This window comes from Microtus ochrogaster, chromosome 6, assembly GCF_000317375.1.
Source record: "Microtus ochrogaster isolate Prairie Vole_2 chromosome 6, MicOch1.0, whole genome shotgun sequence".
Lineage (NCBI taxonomy): Eukaryota > Metazoa > Chordata > Mammalia > Rodentia > Cricetidae > Microtus > Microtus ochrogaster.
In genome coordinates, this window is record NC_022013.1 from 46,670,710 (window position 1) to 46,673,618 (window position 2,909).

Here is a 2,909-nt window from a genome sequence, read left to right on the forward strand (position 1 = left end):
AGTGATCACAATGCTCTGTTAAAGTTGTTAGGACTTGAGAAAGCTGGTATAAATTACAAGCTTCTTTTTAAATGGTCCAAACTGTTTTGTAACACAAACATTAACAAGTTATATTTTTGTAGAGCTGGGGAGGGAGCAGTATGATTAAGATTGAGTTTTCATATCATAAACCAGAATTTCCCTAGAAGTTACCACTTTGGCATTTCCTGTATCAGGAAATGAAGTGTTCTAACTTTTACTAGCTGTTTGTTAACTTACAAGTAAAAATGGTACTATATATTGACCTCACCACTCATTTTTGACAGTTTTGTGTTTATCTGTAATCTATGGCAATTGTTGTTTTTAGAGCAAATGTCAAAACAAACAAGCATTCCACTCTGAGACAGCATTCCTTTCACATAAGATTTGCTTCCCCCCCTTTGGTCCTGTGTATATTTTACTGAGGATAAATTTAGTATTTCAAAAAATGGTTTACAGCCCTTTGCTGATTTTATTCTTACTATAAGAATATAACTGAATTTTAAAAGTTCCTGTAAACACTTTTTGAAAGATGCAGTTGCTCTCAGAACTTTATTTTGTGTGAAGGTACCTGCTTTTGGCTCTTTGAAATAATACAGATGAGGTTTTTGTGTGTATTGGTTTATAGTAAAGGAGAATGCCTTTCTTCTAGGGTCCTGATGAAGAAGCCGTTGTAGATCTTGGCAAAACTAGCTCAACCGTGAACACCAAGTTTGAAAAAGAAGAACTAGAAAGTAAGTTCATTTAAAATAATTTTTTAAAAATATTTATTTATTTATTATGTATACAATGTTCTGTCTGTAGGCCAGAAGAGGGCACCAAACCCCATTACAGATGGTTGTGAGCCACCATGTGGTTGCTGGGAACTGAACTCAGGACCTTTGGAAGAGCAGGCAGTGCTCTTAACCACTGAGCCATCTCTCCAGCCCCTTAAAATAATTTTTTAAGCTTAGCAGGGAGATGACCAGCTGGTGCCTGCCAGTGTTCTTAAGTTACACTTTTTTTAACTTTTAAGTTTTTTCTGCTTCTGGAATCATTGTTGTAGTCAGTGTTTGTTTAGGAGACTACTGAATACTTCTGTGGTATAGCACAATGAATAATATTGTAGAAGATATTCTTACCTATGGTCCCAAGTATTTATTCTTTGCTGAATTATTGGCATAGATAGATTTCATAAAGCCTTTCCCATCTCATTGATTACTTGCTGTTACTTTGAAAAATGAAAGGTAATGATTACAAAATGCGCTTGTCCCTTCCCCAGACTCTTGCTGGACTGACTGGAGCACCAGATCTGAAGCTGCAGCATCCTTAGTTGTCATCAGTGCTCAGTGGTGCTGCAGTGGCCAGCACTTAGAACTGTGCAGCAGACGAGCTCTTTGTCCTCCTGCATGAGAAGAGATCCTATTAAACAGTTTTTCTTCTTTGTTAGGTTTCAGAAATAGTTTTGGAGTTATAGAATGTCAGCATACACAGTACAGAACATTTCTGTGTGTACCTTATACAGATTCATCTAATGTTAAGAATATTATTTGTGAAATTGTACCATTTGTGAAAATACAGAAGTTAACACTGAATAACTCGAAAAGGATTTGCTTACAGTTTCCTAAGCTGCAGCTTTTATTTGGAATTCATTGATTTTTCTATTAATGGCCTTTTCTGTTCTGAGGACCCAGTTATAATGTCTCCCTAGTCTCCTATAATGCATGTGGGTTTCTCTTTCTGACCTAGTCTTCATGACAGTGACAGTGGAGGAGGAGTGAGTGGGTGTGTGCTTTGTGCAGGGTCCTCAGTTTGCAGTCCCCATCTCTGTGCAGCAAGTCTATGGATATGATATCACTTATTGGTGTGTTAATGTGGAAATTTGACTAAACTGGTGTTTGTGGCAAAGTTTTCATAGACACTTTATTAAAATTTGCCACTCATTTATCAGACTTTTTTTGGGGTGGTGGAGTGGGGATGGGGTTTCAAGGCAGAGTTTCTCTATGTAGCTTTGGAGCCTGTGCTAGAACTCACTGTAGACCAGGCTGACCTTGAACTCACAGAGATCTGCCAGCCTCTGCCTCCCAAGTGCGGAATTAAAGGCATGTGCCATTACTGCCTGACCCTGTATCAGGTTCTTAATCTGTTGCTGTTAAGAAAGAGATGGAGTCCTCTGCATTTTATCCTGAATTTTCTGCCTCTGCCTCCTGAGGGGGTTAGGCTTGTGTCTTTGTGAGCTAACATGCCTGGCTAAAAATGACTTACAAGTTTAAGAATACTACATGTGTCAGAGGATACAAAGAAATAGTAAGACTGTCTTAGATCCTCGAGTTTTAGTATATTTTTTACTTTTCTTTTTGCTATGAACTCAATAGAATTTATTTATAGCTTGGTATATTGGGTTGGTGTGCCAAGTGCTAGTTGGACCTATGGGATTGTGATGTTAGCACACAGCAGTGGGAGTTGACACTTCAGTTACAGTGCCACTCAAATAAAACTGTCAAATCAGTGAGTTTACTTACAGTTTTTACTTTAGTGAGATATAACTCACATAAGTACAGTAAGCCATGTAAACGTAGTAAGTTCAGTGTTTACATGCTGTTGCTCTACAGCTGTCCAAGTTTTAGTTCCAAGATATACCTGTCATCACTGAAGAAACCTTGAATAATTATGTTTTAAATCTGTAATTTCTAGTATAGTTTTTCTAATGATCGAGTTTTGGTGGGTCAAGTTCTTATTATGCTAAGTAGAGTTCTTAGAGATATTTTAACTAGTAAGTTTTTTGTGTCTCTAGAAGTTTGGTTATTTTTACTCTAAAACTTGCTCAGTTACTTAGTGTATTTGTTTGCTTGTTTTTTTTTTTTTTGGTTTTTTTTTTTTTTTTTTTTGGTTTTTTTTTTTTTTTTTTTTTT

At 36.6% G+C, this 2,909-nt stretch overlaps 1 protein-coding gene across 9 annotated transcripts in view; it reads left to right on the plus strand.

Moving 5' to 3' along the window:
- The first annotated feature begins 675 nt into the window (after positions 1-675).
- Positions 676-2,909, plus strand: part of Slc4a7 (solute carrier family 4 member 7) — a 61,539-nt gene continuing 59,305 nt past the window's right edge. For 6 of the 9 annotated variants that reach the window (XR_003377041.1, XM_026779681.1, XM_013346854.2 and 3 more), the window contains exon 1: positions 677-752. The gene's annotated coding sequence lies outside the window, so the exon portion shown is untranslated. Of the gene's footprint in view, positions 753-2,909 lie in introns of all 9 variants that reach the window. The other 3 variants (XM_005348546.2, XM_013346855.2, XM_013346856.2) reach the window with 1 other exon arrangement.